At 32.8% G+C, this 16340-nt stretch overlaps 1 protein-coding gene across 1 annotated transcript in view; it reads left to right on the forward strand.

The window, feature by feature from the left end:
- LOC130904277 (zinc finger protein 568-like) overlaps positions 1–16340 on the forward strand; it is a 63686-nt gene that overhangs the window by 32666 nt on the left and 14680 nt on the right. The window lies entirely within an intron of this gene.

Here is a 16340-nt window from a genome sequence, read left to right on the forward strand (position 1 = left end):
CTGATTTCAGAATTTTCAGTAATTTTTAATAATTTTGAAAAAGTAGGTTCCTCACTAAATTTTCTTTCATGATGGAACGATTTTAGTTTACTTTTGACATCATATTTCTCCTCATTTTGGTTTTCTTTCAATTTTTTCAGCTTTGGCGCTTGATATTACGAAAAATAGGTTCTGTAGCAGGTTCTCAATGAAATCATTCAAAAGTCATGTCGAATTCTCACGAATTTTTGCGTATTTTGTCTCTAAAACTCATAACAGAAATAAGTTTTACTCGGCCTTTCTTTTTTTGATATTTCACCCTTTTTTTGACAGAGCTCTTCTGATTTTCAGAAGAACAAAAATGATAAGAAAACATATGAAAAGTTTTTTGTACCAAATTTAAATGACTTCTGAGTTAATTATAAAAATTTTGTTCATCGTACTCTCTATCTTATATATATCTCCATTTGGTTAAAAAAGTATAACCAACACTATTAACTCGAGTAATATTTTTTACAAGGAAAAATAATTACCACCATGTATTGGTTAGATTTTAGTAAAAATTAAAAGGACAATAAGATAAGAATTACCTTTATATAAACCTCACTTTATGACCAATCTCTGTCTGATCATATAACCTAACCTAACCTAACATAACATAACATAACCTAACATAACCTTCCAATCTCAGCATTCTCTTTTCTTAATCTTGTTTCACTCGTTCTTTACTTTATACTTCTTGGGATCTTGTGTCTTTGTTCGTTTTTTGCATTCGCTTTCTTCAATTTTGTCACCATCAATATGTTGTTATTAATCTTGCGTAATTTTTTTCCACTAATTCATGATCAATTTGGTTTCTTTTGCGTCCATCTGGAGAGATCCAGGTTTCTGTTATTAAAGTTTTCTAATATTTAATTCAACATCATATTTTTTATAATTGAATTATCCCATAAAACTCGTTTTTTAATTCATTATCTTTCTCCTCCGATGGGGCATGCACATTCAGTAAGGTTAGTTCTCTAACCTTACAAATTCTGTCAAAGATGACTTCGAAATCCACCACTACATTTTGCTTATTTAATAACGTTATTAAACATATTAAAAAATAATATTTCACCATAATCAATTAACTCTAATAATTCCGAATATATTTAATAATTTGTTGACTGAAAATCAATGAAAATCTAAACAGAAGTAAAGAAGCAAAACACTAAATATGTCTTTGTTAACCTTTTGATTGCATGAATTCACCTTTAATCTGCTATTCCAATAACGACCGGCTTCCAATAAATTACAAACTACTCCAACAAAGTTTAAATTCTATAAATTATTTATACAAAAGCGAGTTATTTGAACATGGGATATTTATAGAGAAAACGTCGACGTCTACAACTGTCTTAAGTATTTAGTCGGGGTATTGTGAAACTATATTATATCATCTGTATAATAACAAATAAATTTCTAATATGCGGGATCAAAAAGAATCATCAGATTCAGAAAAATCGTAACTATTTAACTAAGAATCCAGCAATACATTGTGTAAACCGAGTTTTACGTAGTTTCCGCTAGATAGCAGTAGGGCGTTTCTGTCAACGCGCCTCTCAACTTAACAAAATGGCGTCTGCAAAACACACTAAAGCGTTTTGCTTATATTCTTTGCCATCAAACTATAAGTAGAAAGAAAAGTTCGTCTAGATATATTTTTGTGGAAAAAGGGAAATATTCATCAATATTCTTCCTAGAACTTGAATCATTTTCTAAATTTTCTCTAAAAATTATGCGAAAATTCACGAAAAAGTTATACTAAGAATAAAAAATGAAAAATAGAAGTTTTTACATATTTACAACTGTTTATTTTGGTTTGATATTTGGTGACTTGATAAATTAATGTAGTTTTGACGTTTCTTGACAATTTTTAAAATCGTAGTTTTATTTATGGGTAAGAAATGTCGAAATCAACAAAATTGTAACAATTTTGAGCATTGAAATCATCAAAATTTTTAACCATGAAACCAGTGTTGAGAGAAACTCAGTAAAATCGAAGTATTATCTTTATTTTATGAAGCATAGACATTTAATGCAATTAAAAACCGTATTGACACGGTCCACGGAGGTTGCAAACTCCAAGATTTTGCATTTCGTGCTGTGCATGACGCAAATCAAAAGACGGCCCAATTAAACTTAACCTCAAAAAGCAAAAACAAACAACTGAAGTATCAGAAGTACTGCTACTATGACATCCGCTGTCAAACCAGGGAGATTATCAGTAATTCGGTATAACAACCTGTTAAAGTTGAGGATCTGATTGGTTTAAAATGACAGGTATAAAATTTTCCGTAAAATATGGATTGTTTTAGGAATTGAGAGTTATTTTAGTCTGCAAACTTGGGGTTTGATTTTTTAGTGTTAGGAAGATTTCTTTCAATGTAGTTCTCACTCAATTTGTTTGTCTACAATATAAAATACATTAAAATAAAATGGAACGGCAAAACTAAGAGCTACTGCGTTTTGTAAGGACGAGTACAGTTGCTGTATTATCCTTTATCATAAATTGGAAGTAATTTTTTCCATAACTGAAGTATATATAAATATAATTGTGTACTGTGTTCGATATCTCAAATTTATATATAATAAACATTCAGTAACTGGCCTAAACCGAGTTATATATGATGAACTTGTATTATAAAGTTTGGGGCATGTGCATCTCCATATAATAATATATCATTTTAGTCTTTGTCCAAGAAGGGTTATTTACTAAGTTAAATATTCCAGACAATAAAGTTTCAGAAATTACACATTGATTTCTTACTAGTGATAATGGTTTTTACCACTTTATACAGGTACAAACACGTAAAATCATTGAATGGAAATCAGATGAAAAAATAGTTAGTTGAGGAGACTCGTGAATTTCAATGATTGACAGAAATCTTATCAGCTCAAAGAAACCTTCAACAGGAATTATTTAATTTTCATTTAATACGAGGGTTGCCTTTCAAGTTTTTACAATAGATAATAGGTGGCGAGTTCTGGTTGAGGATAATGAAATTTGGGCAAAAATGGAAATAACCTGTGAAGGTATAGAATCGCTTCGTGCAACTTTTTATAATGAAGCACCATCAGAGAAGACTGAGAAGAATTTCGACGTGGTCGTGCTTTCATCAGTGGTAAAGTCAGTCAAAATCGATTATCATTCCGAGAAACATCGAAAAAAATAGATCGCAGACCGTGAAACAATAAATTTGACATGAATATTTAGTTATCAGAAATATTCCGCATGCTAGTTCCCATAAAGCACGTCAAACAAATGAATGTTTGAATAAAGAAAAACATCGAATGAATGTCTCAATTCCCATATTGACCCGATTTATCATCTAATGACTTTTTCTTGTTCCACACTGTCAAACAAAAAGTGCGCGTACAGCGATTTCCATTACGTCAAAAAGCTGTTGAAAACTTTCGAAATCATATTTCTAAGATATCAGCTTCAAAGTGGAAACGTTATTTCCAGAAATGATTTCAGCTTATGCCGAAATGTATAGATCTTAGGGGCGAGCTTTTTTGTAGAAACTTAAAAGGCAACCGACGTATACGATGTCTGGCTATTAAATAACGAAACTGGTTAGAAAAAAAGGCTTTATTATGAAAATTATTCTACATTCGGATGCTCCCCTTCAATTTTCTCCCTTCCCTTCGGCACACACCTTTCCATACATATTTTCCATTGTTCTAAACAGTGGTGAAAGTCTTCTTTACTGGGAGCCTTTACGAACTCTGCCGTTTTTTGCTTTACCGCTTCCATCGACTCAAATCGGGTCCATTTCAAAGCAGATCTTTTTCTAACCTTCCAAGGAAATCTGAGTAGACCCGTTGACGCAAGAGCTTTTGGTCAGGGGTCAGATTTTTTGGCACCAACTTCGCGCAGACTTTTGTCATTTGTAAAATTTTTCCAACCGTTTCTTTATCGGCGTTTACAGCCTCGGCAATCATCCGGATGCTTATTCGACGATCTACACGAACAATTTGGTGAATTTTGGTCACTGTTTCCGGAGTTGAAAGAGTCACAGAGCGACCTTGGCGCTGGTGATCTTCACTGCTCTCTCGGCCATCACTAAAACACGTTCGATTCAAACAACTACAGCAAAAATACTATAATAGTGACGTTTTGGGATGTTATTTAATAAACAGACCTCGTATTCTTTATTATAACGTCACTTTTGATTCGCTAGTATTATGCAGGGCTATACACACCGCTTCCATCGAGTCAAATCGGGTCCTTTCCAAAGCAGATCTTTTTCTAACCTTCCAAGGAAATCTGAGCAGACCCGTTGACGCAAGAGCTTTTGGTCAGGAGTCAGATTTTTTGGCACCAACTTCGCGCAGACTTTTGTCATTTGTAAAATTTTTCTAACCGTTTCTTTATCGGCGTTTACAGCCTCGGCAATCATCCGGATGCTTATTCGACGATCTACACGAACAATTTGGTGAATTTTGGTCACTGTTTCCGGAGTTGAAAGAGTCACAGAGCGACCTTGGCGCTGGTGATCTTCACTGCTCTCTCGGCCATCACTAAAACACGTTCGATTTAAACAACTACAGCAAAAATACTATAATAGTGACGTTTTGGGATGTTATTTAATAAACAGACCTCGTATTCTTTATTATAACGTCACTTTTGATTCGCTAGTATTATGCAGGGCTATACACACCGCTTCCATCGAGTCAAATCGGGTCCTTTCCAAAGCAGATCTTTTTCTAACCTTCCAAGGAAATCTGAGCAGACCCGTTGACGCAAGAGCTTTTGGTCAGGAGTCAGATTTTTTGGCACCGACTTCGCGCAGACTTTTGTCATTTGTAAAATTTTTCTAACCGTTTCTTTATCGGCGTTTACAGCCTCGGCAATCATCCGGATGCTTATTCGACGATCTACACGAACAATTTGGTGAATTTTGGTCACTGTTTCCGGAGTTGAAAGAGTCACAGAGCGACCTTGGCGCTGGTGATCTTCACTGCTCTCTCGGCCATCACTAAAACACGTTCGATTCAAACAACTACAGCAAAAATACTATAATAGTGACGTTTTGGGATGTTATTTAATAAACAGACCTCGTATTCTTTATTATAACGTCACTTTTGATTCGCTAGTATTATGCAGGGCTATACACACCGCTTCCATCGAGTCAAATCGGGTCCTTTCCAAAGCAGATCTTTTTCTAACCTTCCAAGGAAATCTGAGCAGACCCGTTGACGCAAGAGCTTTTGGTCAGGAGTCAGATTTTTTGGCACCAACTTCGCGCAGACTTTTGTCATTTGTAAAATTTTTCCAACCGTTTCTTTATCGGCGTTTACAGCCTCGGCAATCATCCGGATGCTTATTCGACGATCTACACGAACAATTTGGTGAATTTTGGTCACTGTTTCCGGAGTTGAAAGAGTCACAGAGCGACCTTGGCGCTGGTGATCTTCACTGCTCTCTCGGCCATCACTAAAACACGTTCGATTCAAACAACTACAGCAAAAATACTATAATAGTGACGTTTTGGGATGTTATTTAATAAACAGACCTCGTATTCTTTATTATAACGTCACTTTTGATTCGCTAGTATTATGCAGGGCTATACACACCGCTTCCATCGAGTCAAATCGGGTCCTTTCCAAAGCAGATCTTTTTCTAACCTTCCAAGGAAATCTGAGTAGACCCGTTGACGCAAGAGCTTTTGGTCAGGAGTCAGATTTTTTGGTCACCAACTTTGCGCAGACTTTGGTCATGTGTAATTTGGTTAGTGAAGAGACTGTTGAATGAATAAGGCATAAACAACTTTATATTGTTATCTAAATGTTCTAAAGACAGTTTTATACGCGATGCACTGGACTAAATGCAACAAACTACTCCGGTTAAACACGCTACTATTTGAGATCGCCAGTACTATACATATCATGAAAGGAGCGCCCAGTATACGTTCGCGTTTCCCAGATAAATAATAACACTGCGACAACTTAAATCGGAGGATCATTTAACTGGTCGACTTCACCCAGTTGATCAAAGTATTACAAGGCGACTGCTAAGTGATAATTTTTTCTGTTGATTAGTGATTAATGATGTTTAGATTTTCTTTAGTTATTAACTTTTTTGAGAGATCTCACTGCAGTACCAGTCTTTCCTGGTACCTTACTCGCTCTCGTATCCTCAATTTAATTATGTTTTCATTAGATGTTTCTCGTTTTAATCGTGTAATAGATACAATTTTCCGTCAATAAAACGTTACCGTAAAGACCAGTTTAGAACTAGAATTAATAGAATCAACATAGACGGGAATCGAAAAGGGCTTTTCAACAAAGAATATATTATGTTTTCAAACGTAGGTGTTTAGACATAATGGAGGCGGTATCGACGTGCCTTTAAAATATTCAGTAATATATTTGTTACTGTCAGATTGATGGTATCCTCTTTTATTTTTTATTTATGGGTTTTGTTCAACGTTGTGAATCTGAAATTGATGATGGCTCAGATAGAATTGTTATACAGGATGTATGTTATTTCTTTTTCTCCATTAGAGTCTTCTTTCTTACTTTTTCACGTAAATAGTTTCTAGTTTTTGTTTCCAAAGTTTTAAAATAATAAATCTTATCAATTTCAAAATAATTCTGTCACTGACAGGGTCTACCATTTCTGTGCTTACCAACAAACAAAGTTTATCATCATATAGACTTAAACTTGCGTTTTTCTTTTAAGGAAAGGAATAGCATGAGCCCTAAAAAAATTAAAATGTCCTTACTATTAAAATAATTTTGAAAAATTCTTAGCAGTCTCTAAAAATTGGGCGCTCTTTCAAAAATACCCAAGAAATGTCTCTTTTTTGATTTTTTTGGTGTTACTTGATTGATTTCGCAAATTCGACAAGCTCGTGCGTGCCAAAATACAACAAGCTTGACCATTAAATAAACTTCATCGAGAGCATTATTTAGGAAGTCACTAATTTTTGTACTCGTAGAAGTAGTTGCTTTCTTGGACTTGCAACTTTTATTTTTTATTTGGTTTCAGAAAAATAATTAATTTGAAATATTTTAATGTCTAAATTACTTCTTATTGGATAATTCCACCACAATTTTGATGTTTTTTGTATGTTTTTTTAACTTCCTTTCCATGATCCATTCCATCTTGAAAATGCGGTTTCGTGAATTTTCCGCCATTTAGCTGGTGATAATTTTTGTGACGCTACTTTCACTGATTCCGGTGGAGTTGAAAAAAACTCGAAACGAGATATTAAAACAACCACTAAGTTCACACTTTTTTAATCAAACCACAAAATTTTATTGAAAACTATTTGATTACTTAGCAACGCGGGTTTTATAGTTGCTACGATGATGTATTGATATCTAGTTAGCCTAGACCAATTCCATGCAACAAAATATTGCGTTACCATAGCAAAACAATAAATTATTAGAAGTGTAAGTGTAGAAGTTTGACGTCAAAAAAGTAAACCAGAGTTACGCAATGAGTTAAAAGAAAAAAGATGTACACCGAAATTGTAGAAATCGAGCCATCATCAAGTACTTGTATTTAAAAAAGTTAAGAGGTAAGCAGATTCACGAAGATATGCTTAATACCCTTGGTGATCAATGTCCTTCGTATGCGACCGTGAAAAATTGGACTGCAAGCTTCAAAAGAGGTAAATTTTCCATCGAAGATGATGACCGATCGGGAAGGCCAGTTTCTGTGTCAGTCCCCGAAAATATCGATGCAATTCATGACTTATCAGACCGTCGATTTGGGCTAAAAAGGATATCTGATGCACTGAATATTTCATCATATAGTCCACGTCAATTTGGACATGAGAAAAATTGCTGCAAAATGAATCCCCGAATGTTTGAATGTTGACCAAAAGCGTGCAAAGCTAGAAGCACCGCGTTCGATCTGTGCTCGATTTGAAAACGATGTGGACTTCTTAAACCGAATTGTTACTATGGATGAGACTTGGGTACATTTCTACGATCCAGAAACAAAGCAACAATCGATGGAATGGCGACACTCTGGTTCTCCAAGACCTAAGAAGTTTCGTTTCCAAAAATCTGCTGGAAAAGTTCTACTTCAGTTTGTTGGGATTGCCATGGAGTAATCAAGATTGAGTTTTTGGATAACGGTAGAACAATAACTTGAGATTACTATTCGACATTACTGACCACTCTACAGGAGAAAATTAAAGAGGAAAGACGTGGAAAGCTATCCAAAGGTGTTTTGTTTTTGCACACAAATCTCATGTTGTCATGCAAAACATTAGTGATTTAGGATTTGAATTACTAGAACACCCCCCTTATTCACCAAATTTGGCTCCGTCCGACTATCATCTCTCTCCTCAAGTGAAAAAAAGCTTAAAACATCGTAAATTTTCTTCCAACGAGGAGCTAATAAAATTTGTGGAGGTCTGGTTTGCAGAGCAAAAAGAAACATTTTTTGTGAAAGGTTTAGACACGTTGCAGGTTCGCTGCAAGGTCTCCTAAGAGGAGAATATGTTGAGTAATAAAATATTTTGACATTGAAATTTTGTTTGGTTCTATAGTAGGCTAAGAATTTTTCAATATATCCTCGTATAAGTACAACATAGTCCTCAAAATTTCACAATCAATAATTTTCTGACTCTAATAATTTTTCAATATTAAAACATTATTTTTCTTGTCACAGAAAAAAGTACTAGATTTGGTTTTTACAAATACAACCTGTTGCTTGTATTTGAAGAACCGATTTGTTAAAATTATAAGAACTGTATTCAGTTTCTACTTTATTAATTGATTTATATTTCTAAAGATCGAACTAAGACTGGTTACTACTGTCGTATTTACTACTACCCTTATTTAGTAACTATATTTAAGGGTGAGATATACTATTCCCACTTGTTTTATACCACAAGAATTTTGTACATAACCTCAAACTAAAATCTAGTCCTTTTTTCTCTTATATATGTAATATTAATGCTGCTAACAACAGCCTACGAAGTTCTCCATGAAATCTACCCCAACTTCCTTGACAACTTTCCCATATCCATAAGATAAAAATCATCACTTCCGCAGTTTCTCTGTAACCTGGTGAACTGGTTCACCAGGCAAATGGCTGACGATAGGGAATAATACAGCCGCAGCTGTACCCGTTCAACCTTCATTTGAATTTTTCAAAAAACAAACAAAAAAACTCACGAAAAACTTACAAAACAAAATCCCCAGATCGAGAAGAACCGTTATTTTGGTAAATGTCATCTTTTCCAGCCAGGACAGTTAAGGCAACGCCACGCAACTCTTACAAGCTGTACAGAGGAGCAGATCCTATATCAGGACCAGATCCAACAAACCTTTATCCTATAACTAATTTACCTAATCCCGCCTAAAAATTCTTCAACGAATCTCTCTCTGTGTGTAACATTAATAATAAAAAAGTTACCAATGCTCTGTTATCTTCCACATGAAAAATAATACCTTAGATAAGTCATAACATTTCCCAATAGGATATCGATTTTACGTACACCCTAATGTTTATTATTTTCAAATTATAGTTGTTTCACGACCTACATTCGTAACGTCCTATTACGAAATTTTAGTTCCAATCCATATATCTATTTATTTGTACTTTTTCCATATAATATCCTTGATAGTTTGATCGCAATAAAGGGAACGCGGCGGTAATTGCTCGATTTCTTCTAATATCCAAAGTGGTTACCAGTGTTCAATTGACATGTGACACGAACAAATCAATCATATTAGTGTATAAATTGAATTGAACGTTTGAGGATATTACTTAAGTAAAACGTGTTTACTATTTATTTGTTTATATATACGACCGCTCTAACGTGTCGATGTTTATATTGAGCGGAATTGATGTTTTCTTAACGGTATTTGTTCTTATATATCGTGAAACAATAAAAATTGAGGGTTGTATACGAAATGAAATTGAAACATCTCTAATTCAAGATCCAGGTTTCAAAAGACGAATTTAGTAAAAAGAATATGAAAATACGAGATCAAGGGTTAAATACGAGCTGGGCCGGATTAAGCTAGGGGCTTGGGGGGGCTATAGCCCCAGGTCCAAGAGGGCCCCATCATTTGGAAATCATTCTGTATTTTTTAATGTGTTGATACCACAAATCTAACGTATTAATATTATTTTGTGAATTTTTCCGGGTTTTCGAATTCCTTAAGGGGGCCCCGTCATTATTTTAGCTCAGGGCCTTATAAATCTTAATCCGGTCCTGAATACGAGTGTGTCTGAAAATTTTCCAACCTCATTACAGCCAAAGTCCAGGCGTAAGGTAGTCAAGTCCTTGCTGACGAAAACAAAAGCATTTAAAGAAAATAAAGTAGTTCTATATAAGTTATTTATTATTTCTTAGACCTTTTGATGTATTAATTCTTCTAAATGTTCTTGATTTTAGGTCTCTTCTGTTTTAAAATTAGTTTTTTTTAATAATTTTTTAAAGATCTAAAAAAATTGTCGTTTCGACTTAACTTCTTCATCAAAATATGATATTGACACTGAAAATTTGTGTATTTATATTAATCAACTTAAATTATTTAGGTCTTTTTCATCATTTATAGCTTTTTCGTTCTCATGAATGTGAACCATTTCTAAAAAGTCTCTTTTTCTTGTATTAGATTCCATTTCAAGAATTCTTAAATCTTCATAATTGAATTTATGTGTTTTTTTTGATATTTCACGGTTCGTTAATGCGGTTTTATTTTTTTTTTATCGAATTGATGACCTTTTAGTCTATTTTCCAAATACTGAGATGTCTGCCCTATGTAGACACCATCAAAATTAGTACAAGGCATTTGATATATAATTTTACTTTTGTTTTTTGATGTTTTAGATTTTAATTTAGTGAAATATTTGGATAATGTATTATGTCCTTTATGACTAATACTAATATCATATTTATTGAAATAAATTCAATAATTGTTGGGAAAGTCCTTGTACATATGGTAAGGAAAAATGTATTGGATTTTAATATTCCGTTCCTGTTTTGGGTAATTATACACTTTCACGGTCACCTGGTTTTTTGGTTAGGTTAGGTTAGGTTAGGTTGGGTTGGGTTAGGTTAGGTTAGGTTAGGTTCGCTCTAGAAAATCGAAAAATGGATGGATTTTAATGATTTAATTGATTGTTTTTCATCGATTTCATTTTAAGCTATAAAAACTGAAAAAATCATTCTTTTTGGATTTTTTTTAAAATTGTTTATTAATTTATGTAGAATACAAAAAAATCTATAAGAACTTTATCTGATAATGAGATAATTTTTTGTAAAGGATTATTTTGCAAAACCGTTTTTTTTACGATTTAAAACAGTAAAACTATGAGAAATTTTCATTCCAGCTATTTCTACTAATTTTTTTTTATAAATCCGCCGTAAAATGGAACATTTTGAGACCAAGATCATTAAAATCCATCCATTTTTCGATTTTCTAGAGCCAAAAAACCAAGTGACCGTGAAAATGTATAATTACCCTGTTTTGTTCTTTAATTATTAGTAGTAACTGTTTATCCTTTTCTTTAATATGTTGTTTATCATTTGTTCCCGGATAATTAGTAATATTATAAGACAATATTTTCTTCGACGCGTTTTTCGGTAGAGTAACTATAAAGCAACGAATGCGACAAAATTTTCTTAGGTTATGTTATAAATGTACTGTTGTGGTCTCTTTCAATGAACAACAATCTACACAAGGCCTTAAAAACAGCAAAATCAAAAGTGACAATGAGATTTTAAAAGCGATTATCCCAAATTCGCGACCCAATAGTAAATCGAGGTTACTAACCTAACCTAACTTATACTAAGTAATGTTTCAATATCCCGAACTTCACATAATGTGGAAATAAGTCTCAAATGTCTACCACACTTAAATGTATCCGGTACATATTTTTAAATTTTATCAATATCAAGTTATAAAACAATAACTAACGGTCATCATCAACAAAATGTTGTCTCGTTAATCATAATATAATTACGATAAGATCGTGTGAGCTGGAAACGTGTGATGGACACGTGTTGTACCGGAAACTGGTAGAGAATCAGAGTTACACCCTCACGTCAGCCGCTTAGTGGACTTCCGTTTTCGCGTATCGTTGCAGCACGTTCGTGTCCTTTTTCATTATGTTATATACAATATATATATATATATATATATATATATATATATATACATCTCGCAATGACGATATTATATTATCATTTGATTACTGAAGCACTATCGTGGTGGTGACATTGTTTCACCATGGTAACTCGAACTGACCAGAAGGAATATACAAATATGTTTTCATAAATTACACAGCTCGTTAACATTTTGGAGCGTTTTCCGAAACAAAAAGAATTATGGAGACTCTTGATTTTTTATGGGCGATTATTTCGTGATTTGGTACATTATAATCACTGTTAAGTTGCATTCTGGTAGGACGCCTGTTGTTTTGTATTCTGGTACATTATAAATCCTGTTATTTTGATCGGCAAGTTTAACTATTATTACTTCGTTTATTACATCATGAATATCAGTAAATAAACAAAGCCACTACGCAACGCCATCTCTAATGTCAAATGTCACCAACGCCATTAGTCACCAGAAGTCTTGTCTGTCATCTGTCAAGTCAAATAATATTAAATTATGAACTAGCTGACTTTTTTTCGCATTTCTTCAAAGCTTAATTTTTTGACAGTGTTTCTAAAATGACCAATTCAATCAATTTAATGTAAACGGTATTCATTTTTAGTACTTTTAATTCTACACTTCCATCAGTATTACAACCAAATAGTAACATTTCGAAATAATACATATTTGAAACGTCAAAATCGAAATAAATATGTATCTTTGAAGCAAAAATAATCATAAAGAATTTTTATGAGCTGTTATTTCGTGATTTGGTACATTATAATCACTGTTAAGTTGCATTTTGGTAGAACGCCTTTTCTTTTGTATTTTGGTACATTAGAAATACTGTTATTTCGTATTTTTTGGTAGAAAAGAGCTTCTGACTTTCTTATTCACAAAGCTTTTATACATTTTTACACCGTTAATCGTGGAAAGAGATACATCTCTGTTTTCAATCATAAATGCGTTTCTCCTGATGATATTCGGTACTTTACGTAGTTGCCGCGTGGCCGATAACGATTATCGATTCTTGGTGGAATATTTAGCTCACTAAATCATTTTTCACATGAATCTGCTGTCATTTTATAATAACAATCAGACGCGTAGTCTTTAACTTTTTCAATATATAATAATAATTCTCTTCAGCTTCAGCATGTAGAATTATAGTGAGTTTTCCTCTAGAGGATCGCCAATTTTAACTATTTTCTAACTATTATCCATCCTGTACTTTGTTTATTACCTCATGAAAATCAGTAAATAAACAAAGCCATTACGCCATCTCTAATGTCAAATGTCACCAACGCCATTAGTCACCAGAAGTCTTGTCTGTCATCTGTCAAGTCAAATAATGTTAAATTATGAACTAGCTGACTTTTTTTCGTGTTTCCTGAAAGCTTAATTTTTTGAAGGTGTTTCTCAAATGACCAATTCAATCAATATAATTTTTCTAACAATTTTACTGTAAACGGTAATCTTTTTTAGTACTTTTAATTCTACACCTTCATCAGTATTATAATCAAATCGTGACATTTTGAAATAATAAATATTTGGCAACGTGATAGAGGAACGCCTTAAAAAGAAGTCAATCGAAGTCAAATCTGGTTTAACTTAAACCTGTATGTCTGACGATTTTTCTTGTTTTTGTGTTCGTCATCAACTACTGTTAATAACAACAAGAATCAGACACAAACTACGATTCGTTTTATTACATTTACCAAATTTGTTAATAATTGACAACAAGCGACTATAAAAATATAGGTTAGAAAAAAAGTTGAGGAAGTCCTTATGCACTTGATAGGAAATTGAGAGTGCCATTTAATGCACGAGAAATGTACAGGTTGTTACGTTTGAAATGATAAAAAAATTTACGATCGAAGTTTGACCAAATCAATCTTCAATATTCGAACATCTTCTTGTTAACCTCACTTGTTTAAATCGCAAAAAAAAGGATGCCTCCAAAATGACAAAACCCAGATACATGAAACCTTATTCACAATTTGAAGCTGAAGCTTCCAAACTTTCACTCCTCGTAAATCAACAACTTTCAAACTAAATGCTTATACTTTTTTTGTTGAATATGAAGGAATTAAAAAATAAATCTGTTACATAAATATCGAGCGATGCGTATTTTTTTTGTAATGTTCAAAATTAAGTTTAATATTGAAATTTAGTTCGAGTTTATTTAAACACATTAGCATTACTTGTGTAAATGCAACGTAACACGCAATATGCACTTTACGTTTACACGCACATGTATACACTGGATTCCCGTTAGAATTGGCTGCGCCCCATTCAAATAAATTTTTAATCGTCAATTCTTAATACAGGGTGATTTAACAATTTATCAATCAGTATATCGATTCAACTAAATAATAGATATAAATACACGAAAGATTTGTTAAGTTTAGTAATGAGAGAGGTTTTATTTAAATGTGTAGTATCCACTTTATCAAACATTCATTGGTGAAATTAACTATTCCAAGCATTTTATTTATGATATTTCAATCTTTAAGTTATTTACTGTGTTGTTTTTCAGATATTTTTTAAAGATTCTTGATCATATTTCACAATTTTGAAACGACGTTGTATTGAAGGAATTTAAAAATAATCCGAGAATGATCGTTGATCAAAAATAAGAGTAGCCAGCTCTTTCAAGATGAATGTATCAAAAAAAATATGTCTGATGTGTGTTACAGCAGGGAAAATCATTCTTTGTTATGGAAATGTCTGCTCAATGAGAATCCTTCTATATAATGATCATGTTTGACTCTAACATACACTGTAATTGGTATATTGGTTATACATTTGTACAAGTACAATATATGTTCGAAATATTTATAAAATGTAGAAAAAATCTCTAAGAAATCCGGAATTATGCAACTAGGAATATATTAATTGATTACTACATATGTTTGGCATATAACAAGTTAAACAAAATCGTTTTTTGTTGTTAAATGATATTAATATTTTGATATTCACATTCTAGATAATCTAGTGATTAATATAATTATTACGCAACTAATCGTTGTCCAGTAAGATTTTGATAAAGACCGAAATAGGTCAAAACGTTAAGATGCTACAAATTTCATAAAACTTTCTCTAAAATGAAGCATCAGGTTTTTCATCATCATTCATTAATTTAGACAAAACTTCGGAAAATTAAAAATTTAAGGTTATGCAAAATTATCGCAATGAAACTGTCAACTGCCAACTGTCAACATTGAAGTGGCTAGATCACTCCAGAGCGTCCCGAAAGCGTTTTGCAGTACGGAACTGTCACTTTCACAACATGGAACACTCAAAACGCAACTTTCGCTATGTAAATGAATACAGAATGAACAACTTTCAGATGGCGTCGTCTAAAAAAGCATTTTCGTTTTTATTAGTTATTTATATCAATTAATCATCTAACTATTGGTTCCAATTGAGGTATAATCGTTTCTAGTACTTTTAAAAAATATTTTCACAATCAAAACTCGGTTTTCTCTATCACCCTGTTTAATTGTTTGTTTCCAATGTGGTCGAGTACATCGCCAGATTTATGATTCATTTTACGGCGAGCTATCAATCAACTGGTCCTGGTTCTCGTCGTTTTGCAACCTCTTGTGCCCTTTTATTTATACGAAGAATGTGTCTGTAATGATCCTACCGGTATCGTGTCGATGTTAAAAATATACGTCGCTTGCATATAAATACGAGGTGTATTAAAATTCATCAAACACGTTATTTATTCAAATTGCTTAATTCAGATGAATCGATTTGGAGAGAAAAAGGTAGTCGACAGGGTCTGACCTAGATCTCTTTAAGAAATGAATATATTTTGTCTTTTTAAATCGCAGATTTTTAGACAGTTTCCTCAATTCGAATTTCTCATAAAAAGCAATTTGACAACGTGAAAAGAAATATTATATAAGATATTTTTATTTAATCATGCATTCACGACGGAAATCACTGTACGAATCTTACTATTAATTAATAAAAGAAAGGAATTGTCCACGTACAAGACGTTTTAGCGATAAATCTGAGTCATACTATTGTCTTATAGTCACATAGTCACAGAAGTGGAAGTTATTATACTCACTATTCTGCGAATTTTAAAGCATAGTGGAATGGTAAAATACGAGGGAGATTTCAGATTATATCGTTAGTTTTCGCCATTTTCATGATGTCATTTGTCAAAATTTCACATAAATCTGTCAGATGGATTCGTTGTAAAACTCATGTGAAGAAAAATGTTTCAT

This window comes from Diorhabda carinulata, chromosome 2 (assembly GCF_026250575.1).
Source record: "Diorhabda carinulata isolate Delta chromosome 2, icDioCari1.1, whole genome shotgun sequence".
NCBI lineage: Eukaryota > Metazoa > Arthropoda > Insecta > Coleoptera > Chrysomelidae > Diorhabda > Diorhabda carinulata.